The sequence below is a fragment of the Rutidosis leptorrhynchoides genome, chromosome 4 (genome assembly GCF_046630445.1).
Source record: "Rutidosis leptorrhynchoides isolate AG116_Rl617_1_P2 chromosome 4, CSIRO_AGI_Rlap_v1, whole genome shotgun sequence".
Lineage (NCBI taxonomy): Eukaryota > Viridiplantae > Streptophyta > Magnoliopsida > Asterales > Asteraceae > Rutidosis > Rutidosis leptorrhynchoides.
Window position 1 is genome coordinate 227,824,136 of NC_092336.1, and position 26,171 is coordinate 227,850,306.

A 26,171-nucleotide genomic window follows, 5' to 3' on the forward strand; every position below is an offset into this window, starting at 1 on the left:
ACTACATCAGGGATGAGGTTGAAAAGGGAAAGATATGTATTCACAAAGTTCACACAGATCAAAATGTTGCGGATCCACTCACGAAGCTTTTGCATGGGCCAAAACATGAGGGACATGTTTGTGCATTGGGGCTTCGATATTCTAGTGATTGGAAATGATCTATTTTATGTATTGTAACGGAACGAATTAGTTCAAACTCATTAATATAATTATGGTATTAATTTAATTATGAGTCATGTTCCAATTTTGCATATTTTATCCATGAATAAACTATTATTCTAAATTCCGTAGTCGATCACATTTGTGGGAACAAGTGTGAGGTTTAGACTATTATGAACTCGGATTGGTATACATTCAGGTTGAATGTGGGGCAAGGTTGCAACCAAGGTTCATAGATATTTGTGGGATACAAATATTGGAAGACCCGCTCTCAAGAATTACTGTATAGAGCCTTTGTGGTTGATCACATGTAATCTTGAGTAAAGGAGAATATCATTGTATCCTCTGACCTGAGATACATATTGGGTTCGGATATTCACCAAACATTGTGCCTTGATTCTTTCCTTCGCTATTCTGAAATATGGTAGTACATAAGGGAGAACTCAGGTATAATGTAAAGTGTATATCTTGGACGTATGTAGTCAAGATGGAATTTGTCCCTCTTATTCGTTGAGAGTCAGATGTCTAAGGCCTGATAAAGTTAAATCTATAAGAGAGTGATCACTCTGTATCTCTTGGATTTAACATGACATCTAGGATGAAAGGATATAATGAAAGATTCACCTACATATATCAGTTCGAGTAGGGAGCTCGAAAGGGATGATGTTATTGAATGGCACAAAGTCATAACATATTAGGGGTGATGGACGGTGTGTTAGGCTGTATCCATCACTTGCATTAATTTCTTATGTTTCTCGTGCAAGTGGGAGATTGAAGATATTTCATATGCCCGAGAGACATATTAAATTAACGTGGCTAATATGTTTTGATCCAAGTCGGGTCATACCCAATAACAAACTTACCGACACCTTATTTGTATATGATTTTAACGATTGAATCGTTGATTAAATACGCGACACTTGAACTTTAAGAAAAATGGTTTTCTTAAATAATACTTGATGTGTGTATATATATATATAATTTATGGAAAATTATATAATGAGGATTTAATTATTTATAGGTTAAATAATTAATGAAGTTATGTTACATTTTATAAAATTGGTTTTATAAAATGTACAAAACAATTATGTGCAAGTTTATAAAATGAATTTTATAAAATCCAGTTTTATATAATCTAGTTTATAATAACCAAAGGGAACTAGTTATATAAAATCTAGTTTTATAAAACCTATTTTATTATTATAACTTGAAGTAGTGGCATGGGAGTTGAAGTGCACATGCTAGAGATTCCATCTTTTAGCCATGCCTTCCCATTTCCATAGACATGCATGTTGACTCCCTTTGAAACACACACATGCAATTATAGTTCAAAAAAACTGCACAAAACCTCTACAAAACTGCAGCTGCTGGCCGTGGGCATTAGTGTGCTCAAAGGGGTTCACAATTTGGTTTTTGCAAGTTTAATTCAAGTGTTATCAAATCCTAACCAAAGCTAGGGTGTTGGTGCACAAGTTTGGGGTATAACTACTTGAGGTTTCATAGTTTTGGAGCTCCATTCATCATCATCTCCATCATCATCTACCAACAAGCTAGGAGAAGGTATAAACACTTTTCTTACTTGTAGTTTGTAAGTATGTTTCACAACTTGATCCTAATTGGGATTTAACTTTAATTGGTTAAAGATTAACAAGTTCAATTGGTAATGATTTTCATGCTTCCGCTTATATTTGATTCTTAAAAGGTTTTAAGTATTATGAAACTTGTTAAATCCCAACACTGATCAAACAGGTCGCTGATTCTCGGTAATGGATATCTATTCTTGATAGTTAGCTTATTCAGTTCTCCGTAATCAATACAAAGTTTCATAGATCCATCTTTCTTCTTAACAAAAAACACAGGTGTTCCCCATGGTGAAGAACTAGGTCAAATGAATCCCTTGTCTAAAAGTTCTTGTAACTGACTAGATAACTCTTGCAATTCAGACGGTGCAAGTTGATACGGTGCGCACGCTACAGGTGGTCCAGGCAATAAGTCCATCTAAAATTCTACGTCTCTATGCGGTGGAAGACCTGGTAATTCTTTCAGAAAAATATCGGGAAAATCTCGAACAATCGGTACATCTTCGAGCTTCTTGACTTCTGGTTCAGTTTTGCTCACGTGAACCAACAATGCAAGACAACCCTTTCTAATATGAATCTGTACCTTCAAACAATTAATGAAATGCAACAGTGTATTACTTCTCTCTCCATACACCATCAAAGGCTAAGGAATGCGAATAACTTTCTGGTAGTAGACGATATTGGCTCTATTATCGCATAACTAGTCCATTCCGACCACAAGGTCAAAACTTCCCAGCTTTATCGGTATCACATCAATACTAAAGGATTTCTCAGCCAAGTCCAAAGTACGCCCATGATAGATTTGGTCAGCTTTCATTAGATTACCGTTCCCTAGTTCTATAGAGTACAAGTTTTCTAACGTTGATATAGGATTCTTAATATTACGGCAAAAATCCTTAGACACAAAACTTCTATCAGCACCAGAATCAAAAAGTACATAAGCATGATAATTGTCGAATAAGAATGTACCCGTGACTAGCTTCGGATCATCACGAGCTTCATTTGAATTGATGTTGAACGCTCTACCTTTAGCAGGCTCGATAGTCTTCTCCGCATTAGGGCGATCCCATCTATAATGACCAGTCTTACCACATCCAAAACAGGTATTTGTGCCCATCTTACAGTCCTTCGCCAAGTGTCCAGGCCTCTTACACTTATCATAAGTCATCTTATTACAAGTTCCCGAATGATGCTTATTACAACTAGTACAAAGTGGATGCTTTCCCTGATACCCACCCTGATCTAGTATTCGGGACAGCAACAGTACCCTTGTGATAGTTAAAGCTAAGGGGTATAAAATACTATTAATTTTTAGCAGGAAATACTATTAAATACGATACAATTTTACACAAGATATTTATTTATTTAGAGAATGGATATACTTAAACCTTGCTACAACACTTATAGGCAGTGTACCTAATCGTATAGTAGTGTAGTTTTTAGTAAGTCCGGTTCGTTCCACAGGGAAAATTTTTAAACAAAGCTTAACGCTATATTAGTTTACTTTTATAAAAATACAAATATATATATAAGTAATATTATTGTTATAAAGGGAGTTTTTACCGTTTAATGATCGGTTTGTCGATTTTAAAACTTTAGTCGCAGTTAAAACCAAATGTAAAATAATAAATAAATACAAGACTTAATTTAAAGCGTAAAGTAAATAACGATAATGAAATTGCGAATAATAAAAGTGCGATAAAATAAACTTGCGATAATTAAAAAGTACGATAATTAAAAGTGCAATTAAATACAATAACAATAAAAATGCGATAATTAGAAGTGCAATTAAATATAAAATAAAGGAAATTAAATATGAAATAAAATAATTATGCTTATTTAAACTTCCGTAATCATGATGTTTGACGTGTTGATTTTAGTTTTATGCCCATGGGTTAATTGTCCTTTGTCCCGGATTATTTAATATGTCCATACGGATTTGTCCATAATAGTCCATCAGTCATAAATATAAAGAGCGAAAGCCTTCGTCAAATTATTCTTATTCCCGAAGTCAAATATTCCAACTAATTGGGGATTCGAATTGTAACAAGGTTTTAATACTTTGTTTAATGAATACACCAGGTTATCGACTGCGTGTAAACCAAGGTTTTACTACTTTGTTAACAATTACACCAATTACCCTTGAATGTAATTCACCCCTGTTTCAACAAGTCTATTAATTATTAATCCAGTTCCGTATCCGGTAAAATGAATAATTATTGGTATTTATAGATATCCCGCCCACCGTACCCAGTCAAGCGTATGTGGTTATATATAAATACGTCGAATTATAAGTTTGTATATTAAATTAACAAGGTATTATTTAGTTAATATAAAACCCATTAATAACCCATAGTCTAATTTCCACAAGTGTCGTTCTTTTATCCAAACCCCAATTATGGTACAAAGCCCAATTACCCAATTTTAGTAATTAGCCCAACATCATGATTACTTCGGATTTAAATAAGCATAATAATAACTTAGCTACGAGACATTAAATTAAAAAGGTTGAACATAACTTACAATGATTAAAAATAGCGTAGCGTTACACGGACAGAATTTCGACTTACACCCTTACAACTTTCGCTAACATACCCTTATTATTAGGATTAAAATTAAAATTAAAATTAAAATATAAATTATAAATATAAATATTACGTATATAGATAGAGAGATTGATATTTTTAGATGAAAAATTGATCAGAATTCGTTGGGCTTTATAGGGAGTTTCAGTTTTTGGGGCTCCGCGACTCGCGGCCCTTTCATTCTTCAAACTCCACGAGTCGCAGAGATCGTTTTCACAGCTCACCCACATTTAGCTCTTTGTTTGCCGACGATTTATTTTATAAATATAATATATATATAATTAATATAATTAATTATATATTATATTATATTTATATACATAGTTAACTTGTAATTTTTAGTCCGTTGCGTCGAGTTTTGAGAGTTGACTCTGGTCCCGGTTCCGGATTTTCGAACGTCCTTGCGTACAATTTAATATCTTGTACTTTGCTTTTTGAATCTTGTACTCTTGTAATTTCGAGACGTTTCTTATCAATAATTGGAACCTCTTTGATTGTATTTTGTACTTTTGAGCTTTTTGGTCGTTTGCGTCTTCAATTCATCGAATCTGTCTTTTGTCTTCACCTTTTATTATTTAAACGAATATCACTTGTAAATAGAACAATTGCAACTAAAAGCTTGTCTTTCTTGAGGAATAATGCTATGAAATATATGTTTGTTTTTAGCATTATCACCTTGTTAGTCTCCTGTTTCTTGTTAAAATTGCTGGTTAGAGTTCTTATCATGAACATGATTCCACTTACGCTTACCGTTTCCAGAACGGTTCTCATTAGTCACCACAACTTTACTGTCACTCGCAGCTTGATCAAGTAACAAATTAGCCATGTCTATGGCTTCCCGCATAATTCTCGGCTTAGAAGTAGTTACACCAGTTCTGATCGTTCAAGTCAAACCCTCGATATATTGCTCCACTTTCTGCATTTCAGTCGGGATCAATTCTGGGCACATCAATGCTAACTCAAATAATCTCTTATTATAACTAACAAGATCAGTACCCACAAGCTTCAACTCTCGGAGTTCTCGTTCCATTCTTAAAATCTCATTACAGGGGCAGTACTCCTCAATCATACGTTTCCTAAGATCTTCCCATGGAGTAGCAAATGCCTGATCGAGTCCTACCGATGAAGCATAACCATTCCACCAAGTTAGTGCACTATCTGACAATGTGCACGAAGCAAACTTCACCTTGTCAACTTCTCTAGTCTCACTTATCCGGAGTACAGATTCCAATTTCTCAAATCATCGAGTCAGACTAACTGGTCCTTCAGTTCCGCGAAAAGCATGTGGCTTGCAGCTAGTAAACATCTTATAAGTACATCCTCTGTGATTGTTGTTGTTGCTGTTAGTACCATTGGTGTTGTTGCTAGTGTTTCTGTGACGCCCCGTACTAAATCAATGTGTACGGACCATCAACAACAGGATCATTACAAGGTCAAAAACTATATACTATTTGAAAACCAGTTTAGCATTCATGAAAATATAGCGTTTTACAAAAGATAACGTGCTTCATATGAATGGAGGCATAAACATAAGTACGTGACACAAAGGTCGTTACAAAGCCATTGTTTGAAAATAACGTAAGTTACGAATGCAAAATAAAAGTTTCATGATTGAGACATCTCTAAGTAATGCAGCAGAAGGCTAACACAACAAGTCTGTAATACCAAGACAGCAAGTCTAACAGCGGAAGCAACAATGTCTAACCACCTGAGAAATACATGCTTAAAAAGTCAACACGAATGTTGGTGAGCTATAGTTTGTTTGTAATCAGTAATGTAATGTAGGCAACGAGATTTTAGTGCTTCGACTAGCGTTTCAAATAAGTAAATCAAACAGTATGATAAAGTGTATGTATAACCGTGGGCACTTGGTAACTAACTTAACGTTTATCACCTCCTAAAAGTACACTTGGCGAGTGCGTATGTTTACAAAGTATTAAACACCTGTTAAATGCTAGCGTTACTAGCCCGAGTGGGGATGTCAAACCCTATGGATCCATATCTAAGATTCGCGTTCACCGGTTCAAAGACCAATGACTAAACGTTACCGAGCTAAGGGGAAAGTTTACGACGTTGTATAACCCACACATATATAAAGTTTAAGTACTCGTGCCTAGTATGTAAAACGTAAAATACGCATGTATTCTCAGTTCCCAAAATAGTTAAAGTAAAAAGGAATGCTATAACTCACAGTGTAAAGTAGTTAAGTTGATTCGAGATAAGTTTGCAAGTAGTTGGTCCGAAAGGTCCTCAACCTAAGTCAAAAGTTACTAAGTCAGTAAATCGTCCCAAAGGTTTAAATTTATGTAAATTAGGTCTTAAGTATCATCATCATTCATCATCAAACAAAAAGTATAAAGTAAGTTTCATTCAAGAATAAGGTTTGAACCAAAGGCTGACTTTGTTCAATCGCCACGACCTATAAACAAACTGAAATGAGGTGAGACTAGTGGCCATGGATCCGTATATGAGTCCCCTAGTTGCTGACCAAAATTCAGAACCAAACTCGTCTTCGTTTGATCGTGGTGACGGTTTAAGTGCGAGTAGGTCAGAAATTTCAGCACAACGTTAATAGGGTGTAGTGACTTTCGGGAGGCCATAGATCCTAAACCGTAACTCGGATTAAGATGAGGTCTAAACGGAAAATCATCTAGTCGAACCAAAATAACTGAAAATCTAATTTACAGTAGCCCAGGTGGTGTGATCAGACCAAGAAAAGAGAAAACAAAGTGTTCCAGTGGGTTCTTGATGCTCATCACGGTTCTCATCCTTGATGCGTATAGCTTCAAGTGTACAACTCGTTGATGTGTTTGCATCATCTTTACCAAGTTTTGACCATCATGACACTAGTGTAAGTCTAAGATATGTAGCATAACTCACTTAAGAGTTGTATGAAGTTTGATGAACCAAAGTTACATCAAGATCTTAGATCCGACACATATATGAGTTATAAAAGTAATATTAAGCTACAAACTTGAAAGTAAACTTAAATAAACAAGATCTTAAGTTGTAGAACATAGTTCTTAGTTAGATCTTGAAGATTCTAGACCCAAAAGTCTAGATCTAACATAAGTGTACAAAGTTATAATTAAAAAGTTTACTTACATGTTCTTGAACTTACAAAGTTTAACTTTGGTTTCAAGAAATATGAGATCAAGATTAACTAGTAATACTTGACCAAATTAACAACATCACAACTTTAAAGCACTTACAAAAGAAAGAATTAAACTAAAGTACAAGTATTATGTTCATGTTTGTTTCATACTTAGGAAGATTCAAATCAAAGTTTGGATCTTAGGATTTAAGTCTACAAACATGAACACAAGTATGATAATGAAACTTATGAACTTTAAATCTTGAATACATTTAAATGTAGAACCATAAACTAACAAGTTTAGGTTCTTGTTCTTGGTTCTTCATCAAATAAAAGATGGAAGAAAGCAAGATTCATGAAGATACAAGTTAGAGAACTTGATCTTTAACGACAACAAACAATAAGTAACTAGTAAATGATGATGATAGAACTTGACTTTAAAAGAAAGAAAAGAGAGAAAATAAGTTTATTACTTACAAAGTTTTGAGAGAAAAAGAGAGAAAAAGAGTAGTAAGTAAGTGTGTGTGTGAAATGAGGAAGTAATACTTGTAAATATGTAACAAAAATTGAAAATAAAAGAACTCCCTCCCCACCATGAAAGTGGACGGTTTTTACAACAAAAATGGGAGGTCAAAATGCTACTTTCAAGTATTGGGAGATGGTGTAAGCTTAAAATGGATTAAAGTTAAATGTATGGGGAAGAGGTCTTGCATGCTTGAAACATTTTTGTCTCTAACTTAGCTTAATTAATCTAGTTTAGTCTTAATAAATTACTAGCATAAAAGTGGGCACCTAATAGTCCATTAAGAAAAGTAGGGTGGACTTCCAAGTCCAAAAATAATAAGGGCCCAAGTAAGTAAGCAACAAATTAGTAAAAGCCCAAGTAATTAACTACTTACATTAGTTAATTAAAAATGATTAATAATAATTAATCATGAATGTAAATAATATTCAAAATATTATTCGTGAAAAGTACGTGTGTCACAAAGACAAGTCGGGCCATGAAAAGTCAAATACGGTGACAAGTCCATTAAGGTAACTAGTAAGCATTAGTAAACACTAAGCTTAATTAAATAAGCCCGTAAGCCAAATAATTGTTATAATAAATAACAATCAAGTTTACGCAGTCATAATATTCCAATTACGACAAAAGTTTAACGTGTACCAAGTACGTATCTCGTTTAAAATGATAAGTGACACCAACGGTCGTAAAAGCATTCAGGGATCAAGTTAAGTGATTACACACTTAATAGCCCGTAGTAAGATATTAACGAAAGTTATTAATCATGATTAAAGATCCCAGAGCATAAGCTAGCTCAGTACACATAAATACACAGTTTTGTGAAAGCACAAAGCACAAAAGCAAGTCGAAAAAGCCGAGTCGTTACATTACCCACCTGTTAAAGAAAATTTCATCCCGAAATTTTGAGGAGTGACCAACAATGGTACCGTATTTGAATAAGAAGGAGCGTATTAAAGTTCTGTGAGACTCGTGGGCTCAGAAGTGAGTTATTTACCTTGAAAGGTACTTCGGCGTATGAAAGTAAGAATATGTATATGCCATTAATTAAGTCTCTTGTCCTAAGAGATCAACAAATTGGTTTCGTTTCTGATTAGCATGAGTATGTCATCTGAATATATATCCACAAAAGGAAATATGGTGTTTTTAGCCTTACAGGCATCTTCAGTAAGCTGGATGCAGGAAATGCATCATGAATGCTACCAATGTGACGACCCGGAGATTTCCGACCAAATTTAAACTTAATCTTTAAGTGATCTCGACACGATAAGCAAAAATCTGTTAAGTGGAGTCTCAAATATTTTTTTTGGAACTGTCTACATAAACTCATTTATCCATTGACTGTTACCGACGATTCATGAATCTTTGAATTGTTAAACACAAATGTATATATATATATATATATATATATATATATATATATATATATATATATATATATATATATATATATATATATATATATATAATGATCATATATGTAAATAAATTAATTATATTAATGAACTACTTTGTGATTGAAGATAATTTAAAATAACTAAAACTTGTTATTTTAAACATATAGAGTATATTGAATATAAACGATTTCAAATATAATTTATCAATGATAACAGAGTATTTAATGTATAATGTTATACTCTGAGATTATTTGATCAATATGTAATTAAAACATTTAAATATTTAAAACATAATTAACTGTGTAATAACTGAGGTATCTAGATATATACATATATACATATATATATATATGATTGGGGTACATAATTATTGATTATATGTATGTTGATATATATAAATATTGAATATTAAATGTACATTATTATATACGATATGATATTATATAACTAATAAATTGTAATATTAATATATGTAATTACAAGTTAAGATATAGTTATTAGATTAATATTTTATTAATTTTATTAAAATAAGTATTAATATCAGTATTAGTAATATTATTAAAAAGATTATACATAAACATAAAATTTGATACGTGTAATTTGTTACATTATTATTATTATTATTATTATTATTATTATTATTTTCATTATCACTAAAAATCATTATAAATTATCATTACTATAAGTAATACAAATAAATATTAATATCATACTTGTATGACAACTAGTTAAAATATTAAGGATACTATTATTATACTTATTAAAAGAGTAATCCTAATCTATAAATATAAATATATAAATATTGATATATATTCAGATATACATAAATACATAAACAAGTACGAATTTCAATCATACATATATATATATATATATATATATATATATATATATATATATATATATATATATATATATATATATATATATATATATATATATATATATATATATATATATAAATACATAAATACTAATATATAATTATATAAATACAATATTTCTAATATTATTATTATTATTAATATTAAAATTTTTTCTTTACTAATCTGTATCCTGAACATAGTTAATATTTAATTAATACTAATATAGTTATATCCCTTTTAGTTTATAAAAAAAAGAAGAAGAAGAAGAAGAAACAGCAAGATAAGTACGAAGCTGGTTCCAATCGCTCTCATTATGTAGATAATTATCTCAGGTAGTACAAATTAGAATCTAAACACCAAGATAAAACCAAATTCAGTTAGCCATCTATATCACCTTGTTATATTTTATTTACTGTACGAATAATCATTTTTTTTTTCCAATTGCTCCTGTTATATAAATTAAGTCATTATATTAAGTAGGAGTGACTCAGTATTTCACTAATACATCTTCTTCTTCAGTTAAAAATGATTACAACATTTATTTATTTGTTTTTGAACTGAAAAATTCAAGAATAGCATTTTAGTTCTCTGTTCTTGCATCATTTAATCAACACCTCAAATTTTAATCAATCTTCAAAATCTAATAATGCAATTGTGTTTGAAATATTTTATTTAAACTTTCTGTAAAATTTCAACATCCAATTTTATCTATTGAGTTCTAATTTTGAGGTCAAAATTATAAATTCAAAAGTCAATCTTTTGTTCTTCATGAAAATTCAAATTTGTTTCAAAGTTTTAGGATCAATTGATGGTTTGAAAAGATTATGGGAACGAATTACTATCGTTTTCATCTTGTAATCTCAAGCTGAAAATGTCTAGAATTCCATATCACAATTTATGTTATTATTAATTTTTTTTATTTTTTTTACGCAGCATCTGCTGTCCTTTATGTATAATTTTTTTTTTCATTTATGTCGTGTTTGATAATTTATGAAAACGATACTAGTATATTCAGTTTCAATTGTCATGTTTAAACAAAGAAAATTCGAGGTTTGGATTGGTTCATTCGTCGACCAGTGTGGGAAGGAGAAAGGAGATAACAGAACAATTTAGTTAAATACAGATGGATTTCAAATAATAACAGACAGACAGACTAGCGTAGCTGGTAGGGGGTAGTGGCGGGTTTCGAGAGGTCTTGAGTTCAATCCTAGCATGGTGCAACTATATTTTTTAAAGGGTTTCCAAGGTAGCTTTTAACACTAAAATTATTATTATTATCATTTTCATTATTGTTATCATTATTGTTATTGATATTATTATTATTATTATTAATTAATGTTATTACAAGTATTATGATTATTATTATATTTAATACCAATACTATTACTTTAACATGATTAGGATTATTATTAGTATCATTTATTAGTCATTAGGATTTTTATTATTATCAACCTAAGTATCATATATATAAATATTATAGTTATTACTATCATCATTAACATGTGTATTACTATAAATATTATCATTATTAATACTAATATAAGTAATATGAGAAAGAAAGAAAGATTATCACTCACTAATTTTTTTATGATGATTATAGTTACAAACATGATTATTATTATAGTTGTTATGAAATTTGTTATAATTTTAAATTTGCAGGAACTATAGATATAGGTTACAAATTTAACACAAAGTTATGATAAAATTTATTATTGCTAACACTGTTATTATTATTATTATCATCATTATATTAACAAAGTAAAGTATCATTATATTTTAAAATTTTTAAAGTTATTACTTTTATTAAAACTATCGTTAACAATAAAATTAATATTTTTACAGTTATAATTATTAATATCATTATTATTATTATCATTAATGGAATTATTAACAATATCATCTCATTAGTAATATTAAGTATTATAATTATTATCATTTTACCACTATTAATATTACTTTGACTATTATTATAATTAATATACAAATGATATATATATATATATATATATATATATATATATATATATATATATATGAAAAATATATTTAATACATATAACATAACAAAGATTAATACTTTTATATAACAAAATAAATATAAGAAACATATATATATTAAAAAGGATATAACTAATAAATTTTTATATATATTTGCTCGATTACAACTATGTATATTAATAAATATACAAATGATATAGGTTCGTGAATCCGAGGTCAACCCTGCATTGTTCAGTATCGTTATATGTATTTTTACTACAAAATACAATAGGTGAGTTTCATTTGCCCCTTTTACTCTTTACGTTTTTGGGCTGAGAATACATGCGCAACTTTTATAACTATTTTACGAAATAGACACAAGTACCTTAACTGCATTCTATGATAGAATTATCTGGAATTGGGGTTGATTATTATGACACGCATTAGCCCCCGGTTTCCGTTAGAGCGTATGAGCTCCCGAGCCGGGTGGATGGTTTATTAGTTATGACATTTTGGCACCGGTTGTCCTATATTTTATAAACATGTGTTCAGCCGTGGGGTGTAAAGACCGGCACAGAGGTTCTATATTTTGAAGGCACATGTATTCAGCCGTGGGGTGAAAGACCGGCACAGATGGTTACTATTATATTTTGAATCCTCACCAGGTGTTCTTCATATGAAAGATATTTTTGTGCAGTTGGAATGGGACTTCTGCACATTTTATAATACTTAAAATCTTGTGGTCTATTAAAATGATGAAAATGAAATGATTACTATAAACTAATGAACTCGCCAACCTTTTGGTTGACACTTGAAAGCATGTTTATTCTCAGGTTTGAAAGAAATCTTCCGCTGTGCATTAGCTCATTTTAAGGATATTACTTGGAGTCATTCATGACATATTTCAAAAGGCGTTGCATTCGAGTCATTGAAGTTCATTAAAGATTATTAAGTAAATGACGGATTAGGTCATTTATAGTTTGGATATTATGAAATGGTATGCATACCTGTCAATTTTCGATGTAATGAAAGTTTGTCTTTCAAAAACGAATGAAATGTTTGTAAAATGTATCATTTAGAGGTCAAGTACCTTGCGATGTAATCAACTATTATGAATCGTTTATAATCAATATGGACTTCGTCCGGATGTATTAGGACGGGGTGTTTCCGTTGGTATCAGAGCTGGTATAACGTCGTCCATGTGTGGCGGGTTAGTCGTAAAGGAGGTTCTCACAGTGTTACCTGTGACGAAGCATTGGCTCTTACTCCTTGCGATCCCTTACGAGGGTTGGCAGTAGCCGAGAGGCAGGCCCTAAAATCAGTATCTGAGGTACACTCAGTGGTCACCAGGCGGTTAGCTGGGAAGGCACTGGGTGGGACGGTGGTTGTCCCCAACTATTTCAGTTGGTATCAGAGCGGTGGTCTTAGCGAACCAGGTCTTGCATTAGAGTGTCTAACTAGTAGTTTTTTAGATGCATTAGTGAGTCTGGACTTCGACCTTGTCTGCATGTCAAAAGTTTGGCTTATCATTTTTAGTCGAAAATCATCTGCTTATCATCCTTAGAAAATTACCTGCTTATCATTCTTAGTCTAGACACATCTTACTGTAATGATTGCATGAATAGTGTATAGACAAAATTCATATCTTAGTATATCTACTAATCCATATCTTAGCGTATCTGTTATTGTTACCTTTTCCTGACAGCTTCCGTAGATTCCTCCGTAACTTATGGGATTTTAGTATTGTATATGCATATGTAAATTATGTATTGCAGAGTACTAATCTACATCCTATATTCTATTTCTTATCGAAAATCCTTCATCTGATCGTACGAGATGAATCCCACAACCAGTTCGAGTCCCTTAGATTTCGATAACTATTCTGATAGTTATTCAGACAGCTATACCGACATAGAGTTTCACTCAAGCTCCGAAAGCAGTGTCACCAGAATGAATCAACCAATCAGCCATCCCCAATTCATCTGATGGTTTTGTAGCCTCCTCAATCAAAGGAGACAAGAAGAAGGCGATCCTTTCCACCAACCAAATTTCCCTCTTGGCGATGAACTTGAAGCACTCACCAGCGAACCAATCCGAAACACCATTTTCACCTTCATTACCGAATATCTCGCCATGATTATATTCTATCTAAAATTCTAAGCATTATTCATCCGCTCGTCCCGACCGACAATCATCCCAGAATAATAAAAGAATTCAACGAACTTCGCGCTCGAGTAATCGATCCGGAAAATATGCTGCAAAACGTACCAACTTCAGCAACATCACCAGTACCAACCCCATCACCAACAACAACATCCGCATTCCAAATTTAAAAACTCATAATCTGTCCCACGAACATCAACATCAACATCATATGCACCATAGATACCAAGGAGTACCAACAGCAATTAATAATGAAGTATTGAACCATAACTTCATTAATATTCTGCGAAGAATATGTGGATCCTAATAGTTTTAGAGATTACTTATTCTAGCTCAAACCAAAAAATCAAATGAGTCTAATATTATATTGACTCATTAAATCCATAATTACATCTGAAGAAAATATACATGTAAATATATTTTCATAAAGATTGTGATTAAAAATTCTTTCGTACAAACTGTTAATGATGAAAATATTTTAACGGGTAGGTAATACCCAAAGAATATTTAGTTTTCACATTAATAAGTTATACCATACATTCTTCAATTCAGATTCAATAGTCATTAACAACACAACTCAAATTCACACATATATGTATCCGTTCACTAAAGAATAACTATTTTCATCCAAGTTCAATTTCATATTCGGATTTTGAACTATCAGAATCCAACAAGTGGCATAATGAAGAAAACATTTGAAGGAATAAAATTTTTTTAGAAACAAACAAAATAACTATGAGAAATTTTGTTAAGGATCCACGCTAACAAAATCCTAGCTAACTGTTCCTAGCTAACTGTGGACTAATCAACCGAGGACCTACCAACAGTGGACAATTAAAATGAATTAAAATATTGATTATAACATATGAAACTAAACAAATTTTTTTTTCAAGTTGCCACTTGATTTCATTTTAAACTTCATTTGTATCTTGACGATTCCAATCTGCGTTCAAACATTTCATGATTCTTGGAAAACACCTCAATCGATAGGATGAATCAACCGCACTTCATCTACGGAAGGAAAGATTTAAGCATATAGTTATGCAGCTGAGAAACTCTCGGCAACTGAGTAAAAGTTTAACACGTAGCCGCGTCAGAGCCTTTGGCATTTATTAACAAAAATAACTTTGCGATCCCTTTTCAAAGTAGCTAATTTTGTCACAGCTCCATCAAGTCAACTTTGACTTTTCATTCGAAGTAGCCTTACTATAATCCTGATATATACAATTACCCTTTTGATACCGGAGAATTCTTTTATATTCCACCATATTACCAGCAGACGTACCAGCAACCTCGTTGCTTTTTGCCTTAAATCTCTATGACAAATCATTATATTTATTCATTGAAACCCTATCATATACTCATCTGCATCTTGTAACGAGAACTGCCATAATAATTACCGGGAATCAGCAATCAGTACTTTGAAAACTCACAGCATATCTACATCAACAGTTATATGTATGACATTTATCTCTTAGAATTATGATCTCTCATTCTAAAATTCTGAAAAGCACTCAGTCACAAATCAATACTCTGAATGTTTAAAAAGCTGAATGAAGCAGCAGAAACCATAGAAAACTGTAAACGACCTTAATCATCGGAAGTTTGATGATAAAGAATAGAATGTTGGAAAAGCTCAGAAAAGTTAGAACTGGAAAACGGATTGAGCTAACCACGAAGGAGACCAAGGACAAATACAAGGACCATACCCTATATTCAAAGAATCCAGGTAATTATGGATCTGTTGAAATCTTTAGAGAATATCTTGCTCCGACGTCATGTTAAAATCTTTCGGAAAAATTTTTCCTTATCAACCATCTAACTTAGAAATTCCAAAATATCATCATCAATATCTTCGATATTTCTGAGGATATTTTCATAAATATTCTCATCCGAAATTATATACCTCCCCGTGCTTCCTGTGTATCATTATGTTGGAAACATTCAATAGAAAATTTATTACCGAAAAGCAGATTATGCGAAACTAGGAAGAAAGCCGTGGACAAATCACAAAGAATAAGTTTGACTTCAAAGAATCCAAATGATTCAATGTCTGCTAAAGTCTTTAGTGAATATCTTACTTCTTACTCTAAACCCTTGAAGACAATAGTTTCTATCATCCTTTGATCTTAGATATTCCGAGATATTATCGTATCTTTCATTATAAATATCCTCCATATTTCTGGAGATATTTTTGTAACTATTCTTATCTGAAATCATTAATCTCTTCGTGTTATTCTGTAAACTTTCGAGCTTAAAATATGAATGGTATTGAAGTAATGTTGGGAATTGATGCATGAGTTAGTATAATATAATGACACTTGATCAACGTGATTATATTACAGTAAGTCATGCTGAGTTTCTAATGGGACGTGATGATTCACAGATCATAACGTCATCATGTGTCATGCTACATAACTCTGTCATTCTGCTTAACTTCTGAACATATCAAGAAAGTATATTCTTGATAGTTCTATTCTCAGTGAATCTGGTAATTTGACAAATCAAATCATGCTATTACGTTTCTTCTTATTTAGAACATTAATAATGTTCGTTCTGAAACTTATATCTGCGAATTCTGGACCATTACAAGAGATGCCAAATTGCCAGAAGAAGAAACGAAGGGACAAAGCTCTGAAATAGAAATTGGAGTATAAATCACAGCAAATAGGAGGGAGTATTAACTGTGGATGACAATGATTATAGGAAACAGAAATGGGGACATTGAAATATAAGGAGAGATATAAAGCCCGATAACAACGCATAAATTACAAACCGTGTATATCAATGTTTATCGCAACATAAAGACACGGGAGAATTAAAAGCACTATAACCCCAAGAGCAAAGTAGAAGTAAGCAGATTCCTCGGGTGGAAGTTAGAAAAGGAGAATGATTATTACGATAATAAGAATAAGGACAAGGATTAGAACTGGATTAAGCATTTCCACAATCTTTTGGATGTATGAACTAAGGAAGAAAGTATGAGAATGGTGAGAATAATGGAACGGAAGAGCGTGATTTATAATGGAAATATCAGACAGAGTAATCGAGGCAGGTCACCGTATTTAATTATAGAGATCTTAATTACTCGCCGAAGAATCAAATCTTTTAGATTTCGAAGATTTTCTCTAAATCCCTTGAATTCCGGAATTCAACCAAGGAACCGTCAGAAGTTAAAACAAAACTTCATTTATTCATTTCACTCTTTTGTGATAGCTTCACTCGTACGCTTCGAATAATCGAATTATTTTTATCCATATTAATCAATAATGATAAAACTCTATTCATCAACTCATATTCGTCATGAAAACATTTTTATAGTTAGCCATGATAACCTCGATCAAATTTCGGGACGAAATTTCTTTAACGGGTAGGTACTGTAACGACCCGGAGATTTCTGACCAAATTTAAACTTAATCTTTAAGTGATCTCGACACGATAAGCAAAAACCTGTTAAGTGGAGTCTCAAATATTTTTTTTGGAACTGTCTACATAAACTCATTTATCCATTGACTGTTACCGACGATTCATGAATCTTTGGATTGTTAAACACAAATGTTTATATATATATATATATATATATATATATATAAATGATTATACATGTAAATAACTATAATAAATTAATTATATTAATGAACTACTTTGTGATTGAAGATAATTTAAAATAACTAAAACTTGTTATTTTAAACGTATAGAGTATATTGAATATAAACGATTTCAAATATAATTTGTCAATGATAACAGAGTATTTAATGTATAATGTTATACTCTGAGATTATTTAATCAATATGTAATTAAAACATTTAAATATTTAAAACATAATTAACTGTGTAATAACTGAGGTATCTAGATATATACATATATACATATATATATATATGATTGGGGTACATAATTATTGATTATATGTATGTTGATATATATAAATATTGAATATTAAATGTACATTATTATATACGATATGATATTATATAACTAATAAATTGTAATATTAATATATGTAATTACAAGTTAAGATATAGTTATTAGATTAATATTTTATTAATTTTATTAAAATAAGTATTAATATCAGTATTAGTAATATTATTAAAAATATTATACATAAACATAAAATTTGATACGTGTAATTTGTTACATTATTATTATTATTATTATTATTATTATTATTATTATTATTATTATTATTATTATTATTATTATTATTATTATTTTCATTATCACTAAAAATCATTATAAATTATCATTACTATAAGTAATACAAATAAATATTAATATCATACTTGTATGGCAACTAGTTAAAATATTAAGGATACTATTATTATACTTATTAAAAGAGTAATCCTAATCTATAAATATAAATATATAAATATATAAATATTGATATATATTCAGATATACATAAATACATAAACAAGTACGAATTTCAATCATACATATATATATATATATATATATATATGTATATATATATATATATATATATATATATGTATATATATATATATATATGTATATATATATATATATATACATAAATACTAATATATAATTATATAAATACAGTATTTCTAATAATATTATTATTATTAATATTAAATTTTTTTACTAATCTGTATCCTGAACATAGTTAATATTTAATTAATACTAATATAATTATATCCCTTTTAGTTTATAAAAAAAAAGAGAAGAAGAAACAGCAAGATAAGTACGAAGCTGGTTCCAATCTCTCTCATTCTGTAGATGATTATCTCAGGTAGTACAAATCAGAATCTAAACACCAAGATAAAACCAAATTCAGTTAGCCATCTATATCACCTTGTTATATTTTATTTACTGTACGAATAATCATTTTTTTTCTTCCAATTGCTCCTGTTATATAAATTAAGTCATTATATTAAGTAGGAGTGACTCAGTATTTCATTAATACATCTTCTTCTTCAGTTAAAAACGATTACAACATTTATTTATTTGTTTTTGAACTGAAAAATTCAAGAATAGCATTTTAGTTCTCTGTTCTTGCATCATTTAATCAACACCTCAAATTTTAATCAATCTTCAAAATCTAATAATGCAATTGTGTTTGAAATATTTTATTTAAACTTTCTGTAAAATTTCAACATCCAATTTTATCTATTGAGTTCTAATTTTGAGGTCAAAATTATAAATTCAAAAGTCAATCTTTTGTTCTTCATGAAAATTCAAATTTGTTTCAAAGTTTTAGGATCGATTGATGGTTTGAAAAGATTATGGGAACGAATTACTATCGTTTTCATCTTGTAATCTCAAGCTGAAAATGTCTAGAATTCCATATCACGATTTATGTTATTATTAATTTTTTTTATTTTTTTTTTGCGCAGCATCTGCTTTCCTTTATGTTTTATGTTTTTTTTATTCATTTATGTCGTGTTTGATAATTTATGAAAACGATACTAGTATATTCGGTTTCAATTGTCATGTTTAGACAAAGAAAAATTCGAGGTTTGGATTGGTTCATTCGTCGACCAGTGTGGGAAGGAGAAAGGAGATAACAGAACAATTTAGTTAAATACAGATGGATTTCAAATAATAACAGACAGACAGACTAGCGTAGCTGGTAGTGGGTAGTGGCGGGTTTCGAGAGGTCTTGGGTTCAATCCTAGCATGGTGCAACTATATTTTTTAAAGGGTTTCCAAGGTAGCTTTTAACACTAAAATTATTATTATTATCATTTTCATTATTGTTATCATTATTGTTATTGATATTATTATTATTATTATTAATTAATGTTATTACAAGTATTATGATTATTATTATATTTAATACCAATACTATTACTTTAACATGATTAGTATTATTATTAGTATCATTTATTAGTCATTAGGATTTTTATTATTATCAACCTAAGTATCATATATATAAATATTATAGTTATTACTATCATCATTAACATGTGTATTACTATAAATATTATCATTATTAATACTAATATAAGTAATATGAGAAAGAAAGAAAGATTATCACTCACTAATTTTTTTATGATGATTATAGTTACAAACATGATTATTATTATAGTTGTTATGAAATTTGTTATAATTTTAAATTTGTAGGAACTATAGATATAGGTTACAAATTTAACACAAAGTTATGATAAAATTTATTATTGCTAACACTGTTATTATTATTATTATTATCATCATTATATTAACAAAGTAAAGTATCATTATATTTTAAAATTTTTAAAGTTATTACTTTTATTAAAACTATCGTTAACAATAAAATTAATATTTTTACAGTTATAATTATTAATATCATTATTATTATTATCATTAATGGAATTATTAACAATATCATCTCATTAGTAATATTAAGTATTATAATTATTATCATTTTACCACTATTAATATTACTTTGACTATTATTATAATTAATATACAAATGATATATATATATATATATATATATATATATATATATATATATATATATATATATATATATATATATATATATATATATATATATATATGAAAAATATATTTAATACATATAACATAACAAAGATTAATACTTTTATATAACAAAATAAATATAAGAAATATATATATATTAAAAAGGATATAACTAATAAATTTTTATATATATTTGCTCGATTACAACTATGTATATTAATAAATATACAAATGATATAGGTTCGTGAATCCGAGGTCAACCCTGCATTGTTCAGTATCGTTATATGTATTTTTACTACAAAATACAATAGGTGAGTTTCATTTGCCCCTTTTACTCTTTACGTTTTTGGGCTGAGAATACATGCGCAACTTTTATAACTGTTTTACGAAATAGACACAAGTACCTTAACTGCATTCTATGATAGAATTATCTGGAATCGGGGTTGATTATTATGACACGCATTAGCCCCCGGTTTCCGTTAGAGCGTATGAGCTCCCGAGCCGGGTGGATGGTTTATTAGTTATGACATTTTGGCACCGGTTGTCCTATATTTTATAAACATGTGTTCAGCCGTGGGGTGTAAAGACCGACACAGAGGTTCTATATTTTGAAGGCACATGTATTCAGCCGTGGGGTGAAAGACCGGCACAGATGGTTACTATTATATTTTGAATCCTCACCAGGTGTTCTTCATATGAAAGATATTTTTGTGCAGTTGGAATGGGACTTCTGCACATTTTATAATACTTAAAATCTTGTGGTCTATTAAAATGATGAAAATGAAATGATTACTATAAACTAATGAACTCACCAACCTTTTGGTTGACACTTGAAAGCATGTTTATTCTCAGGTTTGAAAGAAATCTTCCACTGTGCATTAGCTCATTTTAAGGATATTACTTGAAGTCATTCATGACATATTTCAAAAGACGTTGCATTCGAGTCATTGAAGTTCATGAAAGATTATTAAGTAAATGACGGATTAGGTCATTTATAGTTTGGATATTATGAAATGGTATGCATACCTGTCAATTTTCGATGTAATGAAAGTTTGTCTTTCAAAAACGAATGAAATGTTTGTAAAATGTATCATTTAGAGGTCAAGTACCTTGCGATGTAATCAACTATTATGAATCGTTTATAATCAATATGGACTTCGTCCGGATGGATTAGGACGGGGCGTTTCAACCAACCCCTTAATTTCGGAAGGAGGCCATAGGAATAAAGAATCCGGTACTTAAGAACGTTTCATTTGAACAATTGAATTGATATTTTAGCTGAAAGTGACCAATCGGACTTGCAAGCCATAATTATTTATAGTGCCTTCAGAGTGGTCTGAACGAACAATGAAAGATATCACCCAGTTTAACATACAGTGTGTGGACTTATCCTTGGATGGAATGAAAACACAATTCCATAATGTAACTTTATCCTTTCAGTTACATGTTGAAGTTAGGGTTAACGTTAACTAGGACAACAGATATTTGCAACCAACGAAGGAAGAAATATATAGAGTATCCACATCAGTGTTGTAAGTGTTTTAAGCAGTCCCCTCCCAAAGGGATAACAAGATTCATAGGTTCTCAAAGTATCTTACATTACATTTCCGAAAGAGAATCGCACGAAAGGCGTGATCTTTAAACGAGAGTGAACTCTTCGAGCGTTCCATTTTGAATTTATCCTTATACTTAGGGGGATGTGCGAATGAGAAGATACGTGAACTCTTGGTCCTAAAGAATGGTTTACTCCGAGTGAAAGGAATCTCCAAAAATGATTCACGTACCTCTACATATAGATTTATAGAGATGAGGTTTACGAGGGTGTTGCGATTTGTCGTGAAGTATTGAGAACAGAAACCCATCTCGTGCCTTTCCTACAATAGGGTGACCACTGAGTGTACCTCAGAAAACTGATTTATTGGCCCGCGCTTTTATCATGTCTAACCTTAGAAGGAACATTTTATGGTGCGAAGATTTTCTAACAAATTTTATAAAACTGCCATCCAAAGTGGCTCAAGAGTTTTTAACAAAGATCTTAATGGTAAGCTTCATCCCCAACGGAGGGCGAGAAGAAGTATGATCCATATATGGTGTAGTCTAATGCGAAAACCTTTAATAAAATCAACCAAGGAAGTTTTGAAAAACCTTTAAACATTTGATTCGACAACATAGACGGAACGAAGTTCTTAGTAAATTTAGAAGTCGGTACAACGTGTACCATTTTGCATAAAACTATTTGACTTAAGTTGAATAACTCGATAAAGGAGCGATTTTTAAATAATTTGAAGATATAACTTAGTATGTACTAACCAAAATAAGTGAGGGTAAATTTATTAACTTAATTATACATATATGACTTTATAAATCGCATAAGTGATAGAAAAATTTTATTACTTTCATTTGTCCATAAATCCCGTGAGGACCGCACACATAATCAACGTGTAAAATTTTTGGATAAACATAGTTTTTCGTATTTTAGAGGTTATGAGTTGAAAAAGATTGAGTGAAAAATCTTTAAATCATCGGGTGACATGTTACTGAGTAATGAAAACTAATAAATTAAATGTAGTTGTGATAACTATCAGGACATAAGCCTTTGGGCCAAAAATGTTCACATGCGAAGCCGTTGCTAAAAAGTGAGATATGAAGGATAGAGCATGAGGATGAGAAGTTAATCGCTTCTTGACTTTGCAAAATGCCAAATAGGTTATGACTAATAATAAAGTCGGAATACTGATGGTGTTAATATCACTAAATGAGAGTTTCTTGGAATAAGTCAGGACTTAGAGTTATGTATGAAAGAGCATTGTTCCGACAGGTGTGGCGAATAAGATCCATGGGGTAACGCAATAATTTTAAATGGTTTAAGTGTTAGTGGATGCCTAAAGGCTCTGAATGACGTGGCAGTAAGTGCCTTCAACACATACACACATGAATCTCTCGATTTTGACGGTTGTAAAGTCTTTATGATGACCTGGATACGGGCAAGCAACGAAAAATTTTACATAACAAGCAACGAAAGTTTTATAGAAATCGTTTAAGGTGACAATGCAGGAAAAGAAACGAGGTTGTTAGTAAATATAGGCTACTTCAAGTAAAATGTCTTTTGATTAAAAGAGTTGATTTGTAAAAGTGAAAGTAAAATTTCGCATGTACTAGTCAAAAGTAAGTAATCATTTACTTTATTATATATAACATATACGGCTTCTAAAATTTGTACGAATGTCAATAAAATAAATTTATTTTCATAAAATCTTGAGAGGATCGCACGGTTAAATAGTGTGTGTGTAAAATTTTGGCAAACAAAATTTTCATATTTCGAAGGTTATAAGTTGGAAAAAGATTGATGAGGATTGAGTAAAAGATTTTTGTAAATTTCGGGTGATATTTGAGGTAATGAAAACTATTGAATTTAAATGTGGTTGATGACTATTAGTAGGGCATAAGTCCTTTGACCAAAAATGCTTAAGTGTGAAGTTGTTGCTTATAAGTGAGATACGAAAGGGAGAGTATGAGGATGGGAATTAACTACCTATTGATTTTGAAAATTTTGAACTGGTATGACTACGGTTGAAGTAAGAAGGATGATGGTGTGGTTATCATCGAATCAGGAATCTCTCTGAATAAGTGAGGATTTAGAGTCGCATAAGAATGAGTATCAAATAAGATTCTTGGGTAGTCTTTAATATAGAATCTGAATCGCTGAAGTGACGGGATACAATTTATGTTATGTATCGTTGTGCAAGTTTGTCCATTGTATCGGTTTCTCTTGTGGCTAGAAAGTGAGCAGATTTGGTGAGATGGTCAATAATAACCCAGATAATGTTCTAACCGCTTACAGTTTTTGGTAGTTTCGTGATGAAATCCATTGTTATTCCTTCCCATCTCCATTGTGGGATTTAGGGTTGTTGTCATGCGACTAATAAGGTTCAGCTTTCGGGTTACTTCTCTTCCCGTAATAGTTCACCATTCTTGCGAGGTATACGAATAAATTTTCTTACTATAAATAAATTTTGCTTTCATCCTTGAAATCCAGTCTGTTCCAACTAACTCATCAAGCTTCCTAACTTGATGGGTGTTAGGTTAATCTTAAGGTTCATTCCAACCAAATCTTATTATACTATCGCGAAAAATTCTATCCGCCTTCTCAAATAACATCTGCTTGTGCGTAGGTAACTAATCCTTTCCAACTACTACCTTAAAACTTTCAAGTTTTGTTGACATGAGATCATCTCTAAATGACCCACATGTTAATTGTAAGGTACTACCTTAAATTATTCCTCTATCTCTGCCAGCTTACCATTAGCTCGTCCTATAGAATACTTAACTCTCATGGTTGTTAATGGCTTATTATTCATAACGCTAAGGTTCTTAGATATAAGGTTTCTATCATTCTAGTATTAAACAATTCCGAAACAATAAAAAGTTGGCGAAATGCACCCTAACTAAAATCAGGATCCATGCGAGTCTCCATAACTGAGATAACGATTGTTCTACCGCAAGTGAGTCCAAAGTTCTTCCTATTTGAAAATTTTTCTCCTAAGTGCCCGGGCTGTTTATATCTATAACAAATTTTCGGGTTATCAATTTTGCAATCAAGGCCCTTCTTGTACAGTATCTGGGCTACGTGGTTATTCTTTCCCTACCTCTAACAGACCATAATGCGTAAACTCAAATGGTTCTTACCAAAGTTTCCTTTGAATCACTTCATATTCCTTATATAGTAACATTGGGACTTCTGCATGATTTACTTCAATATAATCACGCTGGCCTGTCGTCATTATATTGTACTAAATCGTACGTTCATTCCAATATCACTCCATATGGTCAATGTAACGTGATCATTTCAAGTTCTACTCAATTTCATCTAACGGTGCTTTGTCTATGCTATCTCAAAACCAAGTCTACATAATTAATCTCACAGTTTCTCGATGTGGGTGCGTAGGTTCCGTAGGTCATGCATCAATGCCTAAGTACAGAAGTGTCGTTAGGTCGTCGAGTAGTGGTGAAGAACGAAAGAGATAAATGACGGTCATGAAAGCGAACGGGATACAGGTCAGCTTGCGGAAACTGAGCAACCTTCTAATGTTCATATGATGTACGTGGCTAATTAGAGTGAGCTTGGGGTACGGTTACTTCGACAAGTCCTCCAATATTCCTTCCTCTGATGATCAACTTTAGTGGGCGCGTAATCCGAGGGGTACTCCTTCTATATTGCGTGATGTAATATTTCGATCTTTGGAACAGTGGAAGAGTAGTAATAGGTGGATTACAATACTAATCCTTAGGGTTAGACGAGTGGGAAAGAAGTTCAGAAAAATATCTGAACTGGGAAGGATAAGTTCTCCACGTCGGTACAATGAATAGTAGGCATATAGCAAGAGCGTAATCAGGCATA